We start from the raw sequence: 21119 nt of genomic DNA on the forward strand, positions 1-21119 counted from the left end.
TCTCAGTTCCGGGGTTTTTCACCCCAGCTCGATTCCAGGCGCCTGTCTTCTTCAAAGCCTCCCCCGACGCTAAGAAACACAAGGACAACAAAGATCCCGAGAGTGCCGGAAGACCACGCTGAACCACGGTCACCTGACCTCGGATCTCAGACTCTGATTGGGCGTTGGGAACACCCGGCCCCAGCAGCCCACGGGGGCGGGGACAGGTACCACGGGGCAAGGGCACTGGTCGGTCTCCTCAGGAAGCAACCAATCGGAATCGGCCGGCTTCCGGCGCGAAGTGAGCTGGCGCGCGGCGTGGGGGCTGCGGCGGCGGCGCGGGGAGTTTGGACCGGGGTTCCGCCCGCTGCGAGCCTGCGGGAGAGGTGAGTGCGGCGCGCTTGAACTTGACAGGACTGCGGGCCCGGCACCGCCCAGCCCAGCCCCGCTCCCGGCGACCCGGCCCGGGGTCGGAGAGGAAGGTTCTCCTTTGCCCGTCCCAGTTGGGCGAGGCCCGCGGAGCCCTCTGTCGCGGCCCGTAGCCCGAGAGAACGCGAGAAAAAGCACGCGTGTTCGCAGACGGGGAAACAGGCCCGGGGGTGGGGCCGGGATCGCCCCCGGTGTCGGTGGAAGAGCCGGCCTGGCACCCATTGTGTTCTCGTTGGTGTACTCCGGTGCCTACCACAGGGCCAGGCACACTGCAGTCTGTGGATGATCCCAGCCCAGACCTCTGGCACTTCCCCCATCTCCCCGGTGAAGACCGAAACTGTACTTTTTCTCGAGCTTTCCACGGTCACGAGCCGGGCTACTGTATGTTGGGCGTACTGTGTGCCACGTGCCTGGGACCCATTTGCTTACAATTGTAGCCCCACAATACCTCCGCAGAGGGAGGTGGTTAAGGACACAGACCGCATCACTTTACCTGGCTTCGAATCCGGGCTCATCCACCTACTAGCTCTGTGATTGTCCACTCGTCATTTAAACTAAGTGCCCCGGTTTCCTTCTGTCGTGTAGGGGAAATCATCTCTTCTGCACCCTGGAGGTTTTGTTAGGATTAAGTGGCTTAATATATGCAATAAATGCTCCAAAGGGGACTTGCTACATGGTAAGGGTTCTATTATCACCATCACCCGGAGAAGTAGGTAAAATTGTGCTCATTTTTGACAAGGAGAATCTAAAGCACAAAGAGCTTGTCCCTGTGTGGAAAGAGCTGCCTGACTCCCAGGCATCTGCCACAACACCAGGCTTCCTCTCCTAGTCCTCACCTGCCCTCAGGTTACTCAGAACTTTGGGCACCTGTTGGCCTGAGATGGAGCAGGCACCTGACGCTCCTGGTGCCACCAATGTAGATAAGTAGCATTCCTGTGCCCCTGTCAAGGTTAAGGGACAGTAATGGCAGAGCCTGGGGTAGAGGTCAGAAATTGGGAAAGAAGGCAGAAGTATTCCGTATGGGAAATGAAAATAGACCTAAATTGAATAAACATTTTGTTAGCTAGGCTGCTGTCAGAAAGTAGCTTATAGGGGCGTCTGGGTGGCTCAGTCAGTTAAGCGTCCAACTTCGGCTCAGGTCGCGATCAAATGATTATTGGATTCAAGCCCCTCCTTGGGCTCTGTGCTGACAGCTCGGAGCCTGGAGCCTGCTTAGATTCTGTGTCTCTGCCTCTCTCTGCCCCTCCGCTCATGCTCTGTCTCTCTGTCTCTCTCCCCCCAAAATAAACAAACATTAGAAAGCAGCTTATGGTCTCCTTGGAAGAAGCGAAAATTTCTGGGTCTTGAGTTCCTTTCAGTGGCAGTCGTGATGATGATAGCTACCACATACGTTCTGTATCTTTTTTTTTCTTAATTCTTTTTTTTTTTTTTATGAGAGAATGATGGAGGGGCAGAGAGAGAGAGAGAGAGAGAGAGAGAATCCTAAGCAGACTCTGCACTGTCAGCGCAGAGCCCGATGTGGGGTTCAGACCCACCAACCGTAGGTTGATCATGACCTGAACCGAAATCTAGAGTCAGATGCTCAACGAGCTGAGCCACCCAGGCACTTCAGCGTTCTATTTCTAATCCACTGACTGGGAAAGGTAGCTCTTGCCTTCATTTTACTGATAAACCCAGGGTTAAAAAACTGGGCAAAGCCCATAGTGTTGGATGTGTAGTAAAAGAACAACATTCAGATAAATCATATGCATCCACTTTGGGGTAGTCAGTATTATCTGTGAGGAGGGAGGGAAGAGAAGGAGATGAGTGGAGTGAATGATGGATGTGTGTGATTTTAAATACATCCAAAATGTTTTATTTCTTTGAAAGAGAAATAGGACAGAATTTAACTTCTTAAATTTGGTTGGTGAATACATGGGTGTCAACTTTTTATTGTATGTTTGAAATTTAAAATTAAAAGGAATATGTATAAAAGTTAAACATAAATATATTGTTAATACTAATTTAACTAAGGGGTGCCTGGATGGCTCAGTCAGTTAAGCATTGACTCTTAATATCGGCCCAGGTCATGATCCCATCATTCGTGGGATCGAGCCCCAAGTTAGGCTCTGTGTTGATAGTATGAAGCCTACTTAGGATTCTGTCTCTCCCTCTCTCTGCCCCTCCCCTGCTTGCTCTCTCTCAAAATGAATAAATAAATATTTTAAAAAATACTAATTTTAACTAAATAGATATTTTAACATCAATATATATTTTTTATACTTTTATATATTTCTTTCCTTTTTTAACGTTAATTTATTTTTCAGAGAGAGTGAGCAAGAGCTGGGGAGGGCAGAGAGACGGGGACAGAGGATTCGAAGCAGGCTCTGCACTGACAGCGGAGAGCCCAGTGTCGGAGTTGACCTTGTGAACTGTGAGACCATGACCTGAGCCGAAGTTGGATGCTTAACTGAGCCACCCAGGCACCCCAATATATATTTCTCTTAAGGGAAAAAAGGAGAGAACAAAGAGGTCCAAAGTAATTGCAAAATACTCTCGGGAGCTAAATGCTGAAAAAGCCCCAGTGGGTCTCCATTGCCCGTAGTGGGATCCCCGAGGTTTTTAAACAGTCTCCAGCCACCTGCTATGTGCCTCAGACTTGGTACAAATAGTGCATAGACTACCCTTCACATCTGCACCCTGTCTGGAAGGTTTCACCTGGGCTCCAATTCAATGTTCTTTGGAAAGCTTCTCTACGATTTTCTTGAGTTTTTCCTTCATCTGGGAAGCCATAGACTCACCCCCACCTCCTTTTTAAATTGAGGTATAGTTGAACCACAATGTTACATTAGTTTCACGTGTACATCATAGTGAGTTGACGACTCTATATATTAGCTCACCACAAGCATAGCTACCATCTGTCACCACACAAGGCTGTTACAGTACCATTGACTATTGCCTAGGCTGTACCTTTCAACCCCTAGACTTAGTCATTTCATTACTGGAAGCCTGTACCTCCCACTCCTCTTCATCTATGTTGCCCATTTTGCCCATGTCCCTCCCTTCTCTCTGACAGCCATGAGTTTATTCTCCGTATTTGTGTGTCTGTTCCTGTGGGAAGTCACATTTTGCGTTTGTTTGTTTTTTTAAGTCTTATTTATTTAAGTAATCTCAACACCCAACGTGGGGCTCGCACGCACAACCCCGGGATCAAGAGTTGGGTGCACTTCCTACTGAGCCAGCCAGGTGCTCCAGGAAGTCCTAGACTTTTAAGAAGAAACCTTTTCTCGTGGGACTTACTTCACTAAGTTGTAATTGTTTGTTGGCATGTCTGTTTCCTGCCAGCCTAGGAGCTCACTGAGGGGAGTAATTATGTCTTGCCCATCTCCGTACTCTAGTGCCTAGCATGATGCCTGGCATTGAGTGAAAAATACAAGTTGAAGGCAATTTGTGAAAGGTCTTGGGGTTATGACGTGGAATTTGTTCTCTAGAATCACAAGGAACTATTGAGTGTTCTTTGTTTAAAAATTCCTGTATCTTAATGAAACATATTTGCAATATCCAGGAAAATATTACAGTCATAATCGTGTCTTTAAATCATATCAGCTATTTTCCTTTTTCATGAGTCCTTTACAAATTTTAGCTATGCAGCTTTCTTAGCTGTAAGCATAATGCACTCATGATTTAGTCTTTTGTTTTCCCAATATTAAATTATTCCATGCAGCTACTCAGTCTTCATGGTTGCCATTTACCTTATAAATTATCACAGTATTCCACTCTCCTTGATTTAATAGGTATGAAATGTTGCTTCATACTATTAATTACTAGAAAAGTTGAATGTTTCTTCCTAAGTTTATTTAATGTCTATATATTCTGGTGAACTGTGTGTTTATACTCCTGGATCATTTGTTCATGGCAACTTGGATGTTCTTTGTATGGTTTTGTTTGTTTGTTTGTTTGTTTGAGTAGGCTCCAACATGGGAGCCTCATGACCCTGAGATCAAGACCTGAGCTGAGATCAAGGGTCAGACACCGACTGAGCCACCCATGCACCCTTCTTTGTATGTTTGTAATGTTAATCCTTTATTTGTTATTTTTGCTAATTTTTCTTCCTCAAATTTTTTGAGAAAGATACGTAATACCTTAGAAAGTACATAGTATATATAATTTAAAGAATAATTATTAAAAAATTATAAAGTTTACACATTAAAATTATGTAAACGTAAAGATAATTATAAAGTTTCAATTGCACATAACCCTCAAACAGATCAAAAAATAGGTATTACTGGTACCCCAGAAGTGTAGCTCCCCTCATTGTAACTTCCTCCCCACACTAGAGAGAACTATTCTGATTTTGTGGTAATTTTCTTGTCTTCATGGTATATCCTGTGTATGCATCCATAAGTAATATAGTTCAGTCTTGCCTGGTTTTGAGATCTACAAATAGGGTGAGAATTTATGTATTCTACTTTGTCTTGTTTGCTTCAACATTATGTTTGTGAGATTCTTTCATATTGTAGATACAGGTTTTTTTAATTTTTAAATTTTTTTTAGTAAAAATTTATATGATCACTATAGAATATTCCTTTATGTGATTGTTGCTACAGTTTATCCATTCTGGAGTTTTTTTGTTTGTTTATTTTTATCCTTCCTGCTTTGATGGCATTTGGATTAGTTTCAGATTTTGGCTATTGATGTTGTTGTAAATGTTCTTGTGCATATGTCCTCGGGTGCGTGTTCATGAATTTGTACACGTAACTCAGAAAACTACTGGGTCAAAGAATGTGTGTACCTTTTACCTTCCTGAAGGCCAAATTGTTTTCAAAAGTGGTTGCACCTCCCTTCCACCAGTGTGTGAGACTTAACCATTGTCCCACATCTTTGCTAATATTTGATACTGTGTTTAAAAAAATGTTTTTTTATGTTTTTATTTTATTTTTGAGAGAGAGCGTGAGTGGGGGAGAGGCAGAGAGAGAGGGAGACAGAATCTGAAACAGGCTCCAGGCTCTGAGCTGTCAGCACAGAGCCTGACATGGGGCTCGAACTCACGAACCACGAGATCATGACCTGAGCCAAAGTCGGAAGCTCAACCAACTGAGCCGCCCAGGTGCTCCCCATTTGATATTGTGTTTTTATTTTTGCCACTTTAGTAGGTATATGTATGGTAGTATTTTCTTTGGGTTTCAATCCCCTAGACTATTGTGAAGTTGAGGACCTTAATTGTGTTTATGGACTGTTTCTGCATTTTAAAAGAGCCTGTTCAGGTTTTTTGTCTTTCTTTGCAACTGTCTTACAGGAATTGTTTATACGTTCCATACACTATTTGTCAGTTGTATACATTGCAAATGTCTTCTCTGTGGCTTTTAAACACAGATTTAATAATTTGTTGGTCACCCGTTTTTAAAATATCTTTTATTGTGAAATATGTTCTATTTCATAGAGAAAAGTGCAAAGAACACCTGTGTATGAGTTAACATCGCAGGCCTGAGACTTCTCTTTAGAAAGTCCTGCTTGCAAGATTGGTTCTTGGCTGGCGAGTGGGAACTGGGCTTTTGAAACCTCTCCTGCTTCAACATGGTTGTTTTGCCCACCTGGAACTCTAACGCCTGCTTTTATTGTGAGAGTCCACGTTTTTGGTGGGCAGAGGGTGCTTCTGGGACCAGCCCCCAATAAAAACCCTAGACTTTGAGTCTCTGACACGTTTCCTGGGGCAGAAATGTTGCACGTAGCTGCGTCTTCATTGAGAGAATGTGCCCTCGTGAGAGGAGAGAGCACAGGAAGGTGGCACCTGTATTCCCCCAGACTCTGCCTGGTGTGTCTTTTCCCCTTGCTGATCTGGCTGTGTGTCCTTAGCTGTTGGTAGGACTATATGCTGAGTCCTGTAAGTTATTCCAGCAAATCAGCGAATGTTAGGGCGAGGTCTCTGGGGACTCCTGAAATAGCTTAATGATGTATTTACCAAAGCACATACCCCTGTACGTATGTCTCGGGTAAGAAATAGGGCAGAGCTAACACCTTCAGAAGCCCTGTGTGTGCCCTGTTCATCCTCTATCCCAAAGGTAATCGTTATCCTGACTTTTGTGTAATTGGTACCTTGCTTTTCTCTGTACTCAGCTGTTTCAAAAGTCTTGGTGCTGTTCCAAGCTAAATGACACATAAAAGATTCTTAAATAATTCAATTTTATTTTTTTCTTTTTTGTTAGTGCTTTTTGTATCTTATTTGAGAAATCCCTTAAAATGACAAGTTCTATTCACTTGAAAGTGACTTATGTGTCTGGAGTGAAGTAGGGTGTAAATTTCCTTTCTTCCCCATGTAGATATCCAGGGTACCAGCACCAACTACCGAAAAGACTCATTTGCTAGTGTTATGTGGTGATAAATGTCATAAATTGTTATAAATTGTGCACAGGCTTCTTTCTGGGTGCTTTATTCTCTTCCACTGGTCTTCCTGTCCTTACACCATCACCCCTATGTTTTTAAAGACTTTTTTTTGTTTGCGTTGTTAAATCTTTATATGTCTGGGGGCGCCTGGGTGGCGCAGTCGGTTAAGCGCCCGACTTCAGCCAGGTCACGATCTCACGGTCTGTGAGTTCAAGCCCCGCATCAGGCTCTGGGCTGATGGCTCAGAGCCTGGAGCCTGTTTCCGATTCTGTGTCTCCCTCTCTCTCTGCCCCTCCCCCATTCATGCTCTGTCTCTCTCTGTCCCAAAAATAAATAAATGTTGAAAAAAAAAAAATAAAAAAAAAAAATCTTTATATGTCTGGCAGGGCAAGCCTTGACCACAGACAGTTCTGTTTCTTTGTGAGTGCAAGTTAATTTTTAAAGAAATTTGTCCATTTCATCTAAATTTAATTTTATTGGCACGTTATTCAGAATCTGTTATGACATTTTTTAAGTTTATTATTTATTTTGAGAAAGAAAGAGGAAGCACGAGGTGCGGGGCAGAGAGAGAGGGGGAGAGAGAGAATCCCAAGCAGGCTCTGCACTGTCCGTGTGGAACCCAGTGCTGCGTCAGACTCACAAATGGTGAGGTCATGACCTGAACCAAAACCAAGAGCCGGCCGCTTAACCTACTGAGCCACCCAGACGCCCCTGAAAACGATGTTTCAATGTCTGTGGGGAATGTAGTTAATTTTAAGTCTCTTCTTTCACTCCTGATACTGATTTGTGTCTTTTCTCTTGTTCTTGCTAAGTGTTTTCACAGAAACCTTTCTCTTTTCTCATCAGGCTTAGTTTGTTTTTATCTTCTAACTTCATTGAATATATGCTTTCTGCTCATATTTAGCCTTCTTTTCTAACAATGAAGGTTGTACATTTCCCTGTAACTACCTCTTACGTTGCATATCACATTTTTATATGTGGACTTTCATTATTATCCAGTTCCAAATATATTCCAGTACCCATTGTGATATCTTACTTGATCCATGGTTTATTTGCAAGTATATTTACTTCCAAACATGAGATTTCTTTTTTTTTAATTTTTTTAATTTTTATTATTTTTTTTTAATATTTTAAACATTTATTCATTTTTGAAAGACAGAGACAGAGCACAAGCAGGGGAGGGGCACAGAGAGGCAGACACAGAATCCAAAGCAGGCTCCAGGCTCGAAGCTGTCAGCACAGAGCCCGATGTGGGGCTTGAACTCACAGCCGTGAGATCATGACCTGAGCCAAAGTCAGATGCTTAACCGACTGCACCACCCAGGTGCCCCTTACATTTTTTATTTTTTATTTATTTATTTTTTTTTATTTTTTTCAACGTTTATTTATTTTTGGGACAGAGACAGAGCATGAACGGGGGAGGGGCAGAGAGAGAGGGAGACACAGAATCGGAAACAGGCTCCAGGCTCTGAGCCATCAGCCCAGAGCCTGACGCGGGGCTCGAACTCACGGACTGCGAGATCGAGACCTGGCTGAAGTCGGACGCTTAACCGACTGCACCACCCAGGTGCCCCATTACATTTTTTATTTTTAAAAAAATCTATGGAAAGGCAAGATCAGTACAGTAATGAAATATCTGCTTAAGTGTACATTTACATTCATAAAAATAGTTCGTATGTTAGGTCGCAAGAAAAAGGTTAGTAATTTCCGTAAAGTAGAAATGTTACAAACAATCCTTACCGCTATGCAACAAAACTAGAAATTAAAAAGAAATTTTAAAACCCATATGGGGGGCGCCTGGGTGGCGCAGTCGGTAAGCGTCCGACTTCAGCCAGGTCACGATCTCAGGGTCCGTGAGTTCGAGCCCCGCGTCGGGCTCTGGGCTGATGGCTCAGAGCCTGGAGCCTGTTTCCGATTCTGTGTGTCTCCCTCTCTCTCTGACCCTCCCCCGTTCATGCTCTGTCTCTCTCTGTCCCAAAAATAAATAAACGTTGGAAAAAAAAAAAAATTAAAAAAAAAAAAAAAAAACCCATATGGAACATGAAAACCCTTCAATTGAAGAACTATTAGATGTTGGGGCACTTGGGTGATTCAGTCAGTAAACTGTCTGACTTCAGCTCAGGTCATGATCTAAATGGTTCGTGGGTTCGAGCCCCGAGTTTGGCTCTGTGCTGCCAGTGCAGAGCCCACTTCAGATCCTCTGCCCCCTTCTCCCTCTGTCCCTCGCCTACTGGCACCCTCTCTCCCTCTCTCTCTCAAAAATAAACATTAAAAATAAAGAATGAATAAAGAACTATTGGATGGAAAGGAAATACAAATTGAAATAAAGGATTCCTGAAGACTAATGAAATGAAAACCTAACAAATAGGATTCTGTAAGATACGTATAAAGTAGTGGTTGGGGGGGAATTTATTGGCTTAAACACATTATAAACTTAGGGAAGAAAACACCTGAAGTAAATTCCAGACTTAGAAAGTTAGAGTAAAAACAACAAAGTAAAACAAGAGAAGGCACAAGAGGATAGAAATGAAGATCGAAGCAGAGGTCAATGAGATGGAGAACAGAAAAACGTTTGATTGAGAAATCACAATCTTAGATCTTAGACAGTTTAACAAACCAGGTAAACTGATGCTAATTTAAGAAAATTGGGAGAAATCACAAATACAAAATAACAAATGACAAGTGGGAAAAAAATTTTAATGATGTTAATTTGCATACTTCTGTGTTAAATGAATTTGAAAATTCAAATGAAATGGATAATTATTTAGAAAAATGCAATTTACCAAAATCGATGCCAGCAAAGATTAGAAGTTAAATAACTCCATTTTCATAGCATGTGGTTATGAAAAAACTGTGTCACTGGAAGCAGAAAAACACACTAGATATAAATGGTTTCACAGAGAAATTCTGTTGAAAAATTTAAGAGTCCAGATAATCCCAGTGCTAAATACATTGTTTCAGAGCATAGGAAATGAAGGAACACTTCCAAATTATTTTTTTTATTAGTTACTTTGTATTATTACAATCGTCAATTTAGTCGTCTTTAGTTGGTGAAGGGCTAAAGTGAAATAAAATTTGCCCAAAACTTTTCAGTCTTCTAAGATGTCGTTGGGTTTTGTTTTTTTAAAAACAACTTTATTGATCTACAATAAACTGCAAATATGTAAAGCATACACTTTGATCAGTTTTGCTATGAGGTACCATGACTGCAGTCAGGTTCATGAACATACTCATCTCTCCCAGAAGCTTCCTCGTGCCCCTTTGTAAGAATGAAGAACTCCTATAGTTCCTTAAACAAACAACAACCCAATTAAAAGTGGGCAGGGGATCTGAATGGGCATTTTGTCAGAGAAGATACACAGATGGCCAAAAAGCACATGGAAAGATGCTCACCACCACTAATTTATTAGAGAAATGCATGTCGAAAACACTAGATATCATCTCACACTCATTAGGATGGTTACTGTAAAAGCAAAACAAAGACAACAAACAGAAAATAACAAGTGTTGGTGAGGATGTGGAGAAATGAGGATATGGAGAAATTGTGCACTGTTGGGGATGTAGAATGGAACAGACGCTGTGGAATGTACTATGGCTATTCCTCAAAAAACGAAAAATAATAGGATTACTGTGGGATCTACAAATTCCACCTCTGGGTATATACCCAAAAGAATTGAAAGCAGGGTTTCAGAGATACTCGTACACACATGTTCACAGCATCATTATTCACAACAGCCAAAAAGTGGAAGCAACCCAGACGTCTGTGGACAGAAGAGTGGATGGGCAAAATGCGTGAGATCCATACAATGGTATATCATTGAGCTTTAAAAAAGGAAGGAAATTCTGTCACATGCTACAGCATGAATAACCCTTGAAGACCATATGCTGAGAAACAAACCAGTCACAAAAAGACGAACACTGTATGGTTCCACTAACGTAATCAAATGGAAACAGAAAGAATGGTGATGATCAGGGACTGGGGGAGGGGGAGGGAGAGAATTATTATTTAACAGGGATAGAAGCTCAGTTTTGCAAGATGAAAAAGTTCTGGCAGTTGGTTGCACGACGACGTGAATGCACTTTATACCACTGAACTGCACGCTTAAAGATGATTAAGATGGTAAATTTTACATTATGTGTATTTTAGCGCTTTTGAAAATAAAGAAGAGGGGCGCCTGGGTGGCTCAGTCAGTTAAGCATCCGACTTCAGCTCAGGTCATGATCTCACGGTTGGTGGGTTTAAGCCCCGTGTCTGGTCTGTGCTGACAGCTAGGAGCCTGGAGCCTGCTTCGGATTCTGTGTCCCCCTCTCTCTCTGCCCCTCCCTCCCTTCCACTCTGTCTCTCTCTCTCTCTCAAAAATAAATAAACATTAAAACAATTAAAAAATAAATTTAAAAATAAAAGCGCACGAGCCAGCTTGAAGGAGCTCACTACTCCTAATCAAATACAAAACCATTTGAGCATGAAAATAATGACAGCAATAGATTACAACCCACCAAATACATGAGGAATCAATCCTTACTGATAAAAAGCGAATAGGGGAAAAGGGAAAGTTCTTTCCAGTAGCATGCCAGCTACAAGAGTGATGGATGGGGTTATGAAAACCATCATTATACGGCCGTACTGTTTACAGTCGTACTATTATTTCTTCAGTCATGAGTCATTAGTGGATACTAAAACAGTTACTTTTTTCCAATTATCTTTTTTATTATTGATTTCTGGCATAACTACATTTGGTTGGAGAACATGTGACTTTAATCCATTGAAATAGTTGGGACTTGCCTTATGGCCTAGTTCGTGGTCAGCTTGTGTAAGTGTCTGTTCTCGAAAAGAATGTACATCTTGTAGTTGCAAAGGTGGCGTTATTCAAGTCTTCTGGGTGGTTCCTGATTTTTGTAGTTGCTTGTTTTATCAATTACTGAGAGCTAATTTTAAATCTAGAATTATAGTCTGCTTCCTGTCATTCTATCAGTTTTGCTTCACGTGTCTTGCAGTTACTTTATGGGCCATACAAATTTAAAGTTGTCATATCTTTCTGGTGAATTGAATTCTTTGTCATTATAACAGTGGCCTGTTTATCTCTGGTAAGGCTTTCTGTCTTAAAATCTGTTTTGTCTGCTACTAATATAAAAACCTTAGCTGTCTTCTGGTGAGTTTTCACGTTTTTTTTTTAATCTTCTTACTTTTGAGAGACAGAGCACGAGTGGAGGAGGGGCAGAGAGAGAGAGGGAGACACAGAATCCGAAGCAGGCTCCAGGCTCTGAGCTGTCAGCACAGAGCCTGAAGTGGGGCTCGAATCCACAAACTGTGAGATCATGACCTGATCCGAAGTTGGACCCTCAATCGATTGAGCCACCCAGATGCTCCTTATCTTTTTACTTTTAACCTCTCTATACAACCCAGTGTTTTGGACATGTTTCTAACAAACAGCAAATACAGTAGTTAGATCTCATTTTTTAAGTTCAGATTGATAAACTTTTTAGCCAAAGTAATTGTTCAGTTTATATTTATTGTAATCAACAGATATTTTGACTTAAATCTACTACTACCTTCTTTTGTACTTTGTATTATTTTTTCCCCTTTCTTTCCTTTTTAATAGCTTCCTTTTAAGTGAGTTTTTTTTAATCATTTCATTTTTTCCTTCTAGATTTTAAGGTGCATGCTCTGTTTTTATACTTCAATGGTTACCTAGAAAGCACAGCGTGCGTATCTGTCCTCTCAAGTCGGCAATTAATCAGCACCTCCCACCCCTCATAACACAGAGGCCTTGGAGCATATTAAATCTCTTTACCTCACTTATGTGTCATTCCCTTCGGGTATTCTAACTGTTTGGTTTTTTAGCCCTGTTGCTTTGTGCAAAGTTTGTTTAGATTTAGCCACATATTTCACCACCTCCTTGATTCTTTCAGTCCAGCCATCATCTGAGAACTTACATCTAGGCTCACTTTTCAACTACCTTAAATATTAAATACATCCTTCAGAATCTCATTTAATGAGACTCACTGGTGGCAGACTTGGTTTTGATTATTTGAAAATGTTTTTATTTCATCTTGATTTTTTTTTAATAACAAGTTTGACTTGTAATTCACATAGTCCGAAATTCACCCATTTAAAGAGTACAACTCAGTGGCTCTTATTATGTTCCTAGATTTGTGCAGCCATTGTCACGGTTGATTTTAGAACATTGCCATCAGCCCAAAGAGGACCTCCACACCCCTTGCTGTCACCCCCCAATCTGCTCACCACCACCCTCTCCCTCCTCCCCCCAGGTAGTTACTAATCCACTTTCTTTATACAGATTTGCTTATTTCGGACATTTCATATACATGGAATCGTACCATGTGTGGTTCTTTGTGTCTGGCTTCTTTCACTCGGCTAGTATTTCAAGGTTTGTCATTATTGTAGCATTTATCAGTACTGAATATGTATTTTCAGTTCTTTTGAGTATATGTCGAGGAGTGAAATGGCTGGTTACTCTGTGTTTAATCTTTTGAAGTACTGCCAGACTTTTCCAACACAGCTGCACCATTTTATATTCTCAACAACAGCGTATGAAGATTCCAGTTTCTCTGCATCCTCACCAACACTTACTATCTGTTGCTTTTGTTACAGGCAGTTTTAAAAGTAACAGCTTTATTGAGATGTAATTCATATATCACAAGATTCATCCTTTTAAAGTATACAATTCAGTCTCAATTTTTGAAGGACGTTTTTGCTGGGAAAAGAGTTCTAGGTTATTTTCTATCAGCACGTTGAAAATAACATTCTGCTGTCTTCTGATTTTCATTTCTGAAGAGAAATCAATTTTCTCTCCAAATGTTGCACAATGATGTACTTCGGTGTGGATTTCTTTTTGTCTATCCTGCTCAGAATGTGTTTGCTTTCTTGAATCTGAAGATTCGTCTTTCATTATGGAAACACCCCAGCTGTTATCTTTTCAGGTATTAATTCTGACCCGGTTTCTCCTCTCTTTCTGGAACTAGATTTCTGTTTAGATTTCTGTAATACTTTCTTACCGTACCTTCCATGTCTTCTTACTTCTCGTATTTTCCACCTCTTTTTTCTTTTCTTTAAGTTTGTTTGTTTGTTTATTTTTGAGAGAGACAGTGAGTGATGGAGGGGCAGAGAGAGGAGAGAGAGAATCCCAAGCAGGCCTTGCCCTGTCGGCACAGAGTCCGACAAAGTGTGAGGTCATCACCTGAGCCGAAATCAAGAGTCGGATGCTCAACCGACTGAGGCACCCAGGCCCGCATCCCCCTGTTTTCTTTCTCTCTCTGTGTGTATGCATTTGTTAAGTCGACAACTTACTATGAGGGATCTTAGATTTTGCCCTACTTTTAAACTAGCAAGCTAGCCTGCTACAGTTTTTTTTATACACACATACGTTCGCATTTATGTATGTACTGACAGAACACAAGACCGGAGACACAGATGGTTTATTACAGTAACAACAGCCCGCGATATCTTGCATCAGTTCCCCGCGCCCTAAATCCCACAAGGTGAGGTGATAGGGGCTAGATGATACTGGTGCTTACAGTCCAGCGCATCCCAGCAAAAGGAACACCAAAACTTAGAGACTCTGAGCATTTAAGGGTTGCTGGCACACCTGCACATCCTCCCTCCAGAGAGATTGCTCCTTACCCTAGGATGTGGGCGCATCTCTCCCGGATGGGATGGGGAAGGTGCCTCAAGGTTTATTACCCTGAAATGTAAGGAAATGTCTCCAGGGAGAGGAAGGAGAGGGCTTTGTCTTTGTTACTGTGGGATGTCGCTGGGGAGATATGACTCTAGATCTCTCTGGAGGGATATGCCGTCTCTAGCTGCCAAAGACTTAACATGTCCTTTGCTCAAAAGACTTGGACCATGTAGGAATGTGAGAAATCCCTGGAGACAGATCCTGGACACGTTCTTCTGATTTTCCCTCCCGTTTTCTAAGTACCTCTTCAGTTGTGTGTAACGTGCTGGTAAATCCATTCACTGAATTCTTCTTTTTGGTTATTGCACTTTTCATTTTTAGAAGCTCTCTTGGCAAGGTCATTTTTATAGTTTTTTGGTTACTGCAGATAATTCCAAGCTTGTCTTTGATTTTTCTAAACACAGTAAGTTTAATTGCTTTATATACTTTTATGCCCAGTACTGTTTGGCTTTCTTAGTACAACTAATTCTTCTTCCTGGTGCCTTGTTTCCTTGTGTGCTTGGCTGTTTTTTGTCTGTGTTTGCTACATATTGTCTTGAAAAATTATTTGTGGGAATTACTTAACGCCTAAGGTAAAGGTACATTCTTCCGGAGACATTTTTGCATTTGTTTCTGCTTTGCTTTAGGATGCTTTGGCATTAGGATTGCTTTACTGTAAATTCATGACTCAAAGTTTTAAAAAATTATTCAGGTGTAAAAATTGATTTGAAAATATTCTCGGGCTTGTGGGTTCAGGGTCTCTCCCTCTCAGTCCTTCAACAACTGGTGACTTTCCTTCACTTACAGATACCAGCGATAGAAATGGAATTTAATTTTACTTTACCCCTTTGGGGTGCTGGTTTTATAGCAGAACATTTCCCACCCTGGTTAGGCCTTAACTCGGACTTTGTCCATCTTTTCACTCCAAGGCTGTCAAAACTGATATCTCGATTCTCGGAATTAGACATCCGTCTTAGGATAAAAGCAATTTCAGGGCTTTCCGTAACTCTCTGCTCGCTTTCATTTACATTTTGGCCTGATAATTTTTTTAACTTCTTATCAGAGATTTGATGTATTTAATAAGTCCTTTTTTTACTCAACAATAATCTAGAGCAACTCTCAAACTTTTTTTATAAAGGGCCAGGTAGCAAATATTTTAGGCTTTGCCGACTAGATAGTCTTTTGTGATAACTACCCAGCTGTGGTGCTAAAGCAGCCATAGGTAGTATGTGAACAAATAAGCATGGTTGTGTTTCACTAAAATGTTTTTTACAAAAACCGGCTGCAGGCCAGATTTGGCCCGTGAGTCATAGTTTGCCAGCTCCAGATCTAGAGTCTATTGCTTACTGAACATCCCAGTAACACTTGTTAAATACCGAGTACTTTCCCTATTTTGTTGTGTTTCTTTCATCACACATTAAACGTGTTTTAGAGACTAGATTTTCCTGTATTTTTTTTTTTGTAAGTTTATTTTGAGAAGGGGGGGAGTGAAGGAGAGCATGTGGGGGAGGGACAGAGAGAGAGGGGGAGAGAGAATCTCAAGCAGGCTCCACACCCTCAGCGCAGAGCCCAACCTGGGGCTTGATCCCATGAACCCTGAGATCACCTGAGCCAAAACGAAGCGTTGGACACTTAACCAACTAAGCCACCCAGGCACCCTTATTTTTCTTTTTTAAAGATGAGTACCATGACATTTAAATGACTGTTACATTTAATATGATTGTATTTCTAATGCTAGTTACAACCCCAGTGTTACTTAATATTCTTGTCTTGTGCTTTTGTCAGATGAACTTTAGAAGCATTTTTGTTGAGTTTTGTGAAGTATTCTGTGGTGTTTTAATTGGAATTTTGTTAAACTCATGAATTAATTTATGAAAAATTGTTATCTTAGTGATGTTTAAACCTTTTCATTGAAGAACATGAAATATTTCTATATTTTTCTAAATTTTTCTTTTTTTCTCCCAGTAATATTTGGTCAGTTTCTTTATATCATGAAGATATATGTCTTTTGCTAGGTTAATTGGTAGTTTAATACTTCTCATTGCTATTGTTAACTGAATGCTTTTTTAAAAATTGTATTTTCGGGTTAGTTATTACCACTACATGAGAATGCATCTGACTTCTGTGGATTTATATTTATCTTTTATTTAACCATTTTCCTGAAGTTTTAATTATCTATTGTTATGACTGATTTTCTTTGGATTGTGTTGGTATATAATCATATTGTCTGCATGTAATGATATTTTCATCTATTCTTTTCTAGTATTTCCTTTTTGAATAATTTTGCATTGGCAAAAATGTCCACTATGAGAGTGAAAATAGGAGAACAGCCTTGTTTTTTGCCCCTATTTTTTCATGGATTCACCCCTATTGTAAAATACAAGATAATACAGTGGGTCTCAATTTTAACTTCTTCTTCTTTTTTTTTTTTTTTGTCTTTTGTCTTTTGTCTTTTTTTTTTTTTTTTTTTAAGTGGGCTTCATGCCCAGCACAGAGCCCAATGTGCAGCTTGAACTCACAACCCTGAGATCAAGACCTGAGCTGAGATCGAGTTGGACGCTTAACTGACTGAGCCACCCAGGTCCCCTTTGATTTGAACTTGAATTCTGTGTTTTAATGTCTCAGAAGTGGTTTGAGTTTTATCAGATGGCTTTTCAAAAATGTACTAATAGTACATACTGTATGATTCTCTATATATGAATTAGGCAAAACTAATCATTGGTGATACAATCAGATAGTGGTTACATCTGGCATATATTAAGTGGGAGAAGGAACAAGAAAGCATATTGTGCTAGAAATGTTCTGTACTGTGATTTGAGTGTTGCTTTTATAGGCAAATATATAAGTAAAACCATATTGAGATGTTTAAGATCAGTGCACTTTACTGCATGTATGTTTTACCCCAATAGAAATGTATTTTTAAAATCTGTTGATCTGATCATACTGATTGAAAAAAATTTTTTTTTCTGTTTAGTTTTGAGAGAGAGAGTGGGCATGTGTGCTCGCACGCAGGAGAGGGGCAGAGAGAAAGGGAGATAGGGGACCTGAAGCAGGCTGTGTGCTGACAGCAGGGAGCCCAATGTGGGGCTCAAACTCAAAACCGCGAGATGATGATCTGAGCCAAAGTCAGGTGCTTACCTGACTGAGCCACCCAGGCGCCCCTGATCACACTGATTTTTATTGATTAAACTGTTAAAATGATATATCGTTACTTTAAATACATTTTTACTATTGATTTTTAAAAGAGAGACCATTAAAAACCCGTGTAATAAAAACAGTGATACAGAAGATCTTTGGGCAAATGGACCCAGCAACCACCTGATACCCAGTAATTAATAAATTTTCCTTCTTGTGGGATACAGTGGGATTACAAGTTTTGACAGCTCTGCTTTTCTTAGGTAAGTCATACAGAGCTATGCCTCTTCCCAGAAGAAACTATGTATGGCAATAAATGGAAGAAAACCCACTTTTATAAGATCCTAGTCAAAAGTCTCTCTCTGTCTAGAAATTGTGTTTGCTTGATGTTTGATTTGATTACAGGAGAGAGGTGTTACTTTCCACTGGTGCCCCATCGAGGTGACCTTGAGGTTCATAAGGTTATGATTGGCTCCCGCTCTTGCCCTAGAAGGTAGCTTAGCCTTTGAACAGTAACCACATGGAGCTCACCCCCGAAACCTCCACTTCTAGCGGAAGACAGGAAGCAGTGCAAGACATACCTGAATGTTAGTTGGCGCTGAATTTCTTAAGAGCGGCCTTTTTGGCAGTCTGTCCCCCGGTCCTGAAATAGCCATCTCAAGACAACAAAAAGAATAAAAGAAAGACTTGACCTAGAGAAAAGGTAGTACGGATTTTGATAGATCCCAAAATAGCAATAGTCTATTTTGATCCCAAAATGAGCAATAGTCTCATTTATTTGAAAGAAGAGGAATTCTGCCTTTAAAAAAAGAAAGAAAGAGAACTTCGCTTCCTTTGTCCTATGTCTTGCTGTTTTCCTGCAGTCTCTTTTTAACCTTTTGTTGTAATAACTGCGTGTCGCAATAACAATGCTTTTCCTGCTAGTGTTACTAGGACGTTGTCTGACGGACCTGGTTAACTCAGATCATGTGCTCCTTCCACTAACTTCTTACATTTTTGGTTTTTAAATGCTGAAGAAAGTTAACAGTTTATTATAATTTATTTAACAACCGAGGAAGTTCGTGGCCACCAGCAGTTCCAGTGCAATTTCAGGGGTGGGGAGAGTTCAGGCATCTCTGTTGGAGCTGTGAGTGTAGCGAACCGTGTAGGTGAGATCCGCATGTACTTTTGATAGCGCAGGTGGAGGGATCCCTCCGAAATCGACTTCATTAGCCTCCCGCGCAGCAGACTGTGCAGGGCCACGCAAAGAGGCTTTTGTTGTTCCAGATGTTAGCGTAAGTCCACGACCGTCCAAAGATAGTAGCTTGGCACGTGATGTCAGGGCCTTAAAGGCCATTGTCAGTTTTGTCTTCTCCATCCCTTACGTGTTCTTAGGAAATTCTGCTTCAAATCCACAGAGACGTTACTAGCTTCCTGGTGAGGCCGGGGCGCAGAATCTGCTGCCCCCTTCCGTCTACCTAAGCTTTTGTTTTTAAAATCAGTGTTGCTATTTGTACGTTTCTTAACAGCCAGTTTTGAAGATAAGGCTTCGATCTTACAATGTTCAAACTCCAAAAAGGTATTTCTCTTGTCACATGTGAATGAAAGTTGCTTGGGTCTTGTATGCTGAGGATCTTATAAATGCTGTGTCCCTCAAATAGTCAGAAGTAATTCTGTTTATTACTACAAATGTGATACTTTTTTTCTAAGCTACTTGTAGAATTTTTTTAAAAAAATTTTCCTTGTGGAGGCGCCTGGCTGGCTCAGTCAGTAGAATGTGCAGCTCTTGATCTCGGGGTCATGAGTTTGAGCTCCACATTGGAGGTAAAGCGTACTTAAAAAACGATAATAATAAAATCTTTGAAATAAAAATTTTCCTTGCAGTTTAATGTCCTTAGACTACTTCTTAGTATCATGACCTGTTTGTTAAATAAAGGCCCTTTCAGTTTCTGGCCTAAACTATTTTTGTTTATTCAAGACACTGTTCAGATGGGACTCTTTTAATCCTTTATTCTTTGCCATTGGTTTCTTTTAATTCAAAAGACTTTAAGTCTCATTTGCTGGGTGTATGTTTTGTATTCCAGCCCTGGATTGTTATCCTTTTCCTTCTTTTCACTGATTTATTTATTCTGTCTGTGCATGGATATGGTCTTCTGGTTTATTATGTTTCATTCGGTAAATTTTTTCGCACTGTTGAATTAGTGTTTTGTTTATTGCAATGGCTTAAGGATAACTTCCCCCCCTTAAGTAAGAGAAAATTGTGATCATTTTCCAAATTATACTTGTGATTCCTGTGGTGGGTCTAATTCAGAGATTTACTTTAAAGTTTTCTGGGCTCATTGCTTTGTTCCTCTCCTTCCGTATTGTAGAGCCTTTCACTGGTCTCTAGTTTCAGTTTATTTCTCCTCCTTTAATTTCATACCACCGATACTTGCTGTTGTTGGTAAATAATTTTGTGTGTGTCGGACAACTTAACGATGTTTTAATGGAGTATACAAAGGAGACCCCTTTTTGCTTCTCAGCGTTCACCAATGTCTTCAAAGTGTTCTCACTGAAGGATTTGGAGTAGAAAATTGTGTACTTGCTACCATGCTTTGGAGTATGTCTCTGGCTAAAGGTTGCTACCCTGTAGCAATAACCAGAGTCATGCAGCTTAAAAGTAGGGGCCCCTGGGTGGCTTAGTCAGTTGAGTGTCCGACTCTTGATTTTGGCTTAGGTTCGTGGGATTGAGCCCCGCATCCAGCTCTGTGCTTACATCACGGGATTCTCTCCCACTGCTTGGGATTCTCTCTCTGCCCCTCCTCCGCTTGTACTTGCATGCGCACACGTGCGCGCTCTCTCTCAAAAGAAATAAATAATAAAACATTAAAAAAACTAGAAGTAGAGAATAGCCCAGGGTTAAGGCTGCCTGCATGCCAACTATAAATCCATAATGTTATCACAACAGTTATGAAATATTTCATCAAAATTTGTACTATCGAGATGGCTATATACACATATCATCATGCTGCGGAGTAACGTTAGAAATCTCTATTAGAATACCATGGCTGGTTTTGGGGCACCTGGGGGGCTCAGTCGGTTGAGCGTCCGACTTCAGCTTGGGTCATGATCTCACGGTCCGTGAGTTCGAGTCCCACATTGGGCTCTGTGCTGACAGCTCAGGGCCTGGAGCCTGCTTCAGATTCTGTGTCTCCCACTCTCTCTGCCCCTCCCCTGCTCGTGCTCTGCCTCTCTCTGTCTCAAAAATAAATAAAAACATTAAAAAAAATTAAAACAAAAAAAGAATACCATGGCTGGTTTTGATCCAAAAATAAGTAAGACATGGAAAATTCATAAAAGGATGCGATAGAAACTATGAAAACTTAGAAGAAATATGGGACAAGGTTAAGTAATGATACTATGGACCATTTTGTTCTTAGTGTCTTAAGGCTGGAGGTCTGTGTGCCTCTGCCCCCCACATCAGCTGCTGAGGTTGAAATTCTGAGAGGCAGTAGTGTGACTTCAGTCTTTCTCATTTAGACTGTGAAAGACTTCCACGTTGGACGGACCTTGGAGAGAGCA

The 21119-nt window shown here is 40.9% G+C and overlaps 1 protein-coding gene across 4 annotated transcripts in view; it reads left to right on the plus strand.

The window, feature by feature from the left end:
* Positions 1-225: 225 nt before the first annotated feature.
* Positions 226-21119, plus strand: part of BLM (BLM RecQ like helicase) — a 90369-nt gene continuing 69475 nt past the window's right edge. For 2 of the 4 annotated variants that reach the window (XM_045452275.1, XM_045452277.1), the window contains exon 1: positions 244-365. The gene's annotated coding sequence lies outside the window, so the exon portion shown is untranslated. Of the gene's footprint in view, positions 366-17984; positions 18092-21119 lie in introns of all 4 variants that reach the window. The other 2 variants (XM_045452276.1, XM_045452273.1) reach the window with 2 other exon arrangements.

The sequence above is a fragment of the Leopardus geoffroyi genome, chromosome B3 (genome assembly GCF_018350155.1).
Source record: "Leopardus geoffroyi isolate Oge1 chromosome B3, O.geoffroyi_Oge1_pat1.0, whole genome shotgun sequence".
Lineage (NCBI taxonomy): Eukaryota > Metazoa > Chordata > Mammalia > Carnivora > Felidae > Leopardus > Leopardus geoffroyi.